Here is a 213-nt window from a genome sequence, read left to right as displayed (position 1 = left end):
CTCGTGGCAGCCGGGCATCCTCTAGATGACTGACGAGCGGCAACGGGAAGACCCCCGCAGATTTTCTGTTACCAGCTTCCCCCTTCCACGTCAGCTGACAGAAGACCGTGTTTTTACACATATATATATATTTATGTGCTGTCATGTAGAGGGAGGAAAACAAAGGGACCGCTAACTTGGCTCCCGGCTCCCGGCACCCACACAGGGTGTCTC

This window comes from Apaloderma vittatum, unplaced genomic scaffold, assembly GCF_000703405.1.
Source record: "Apaloderma vittatum isolate BGI_N311 unplaced genomic scaffold, ASM70340v1 scaffold33220, whole genome shotgun sequence".
NCBI lineage: Eukaryota > Metazoa > Chordata > Aves > Trogoniformes > Trogonidae > Apaloderma > Apaloderma vittatum.
Note: the sequence above shows the minus strand (reverse complement) of the source record.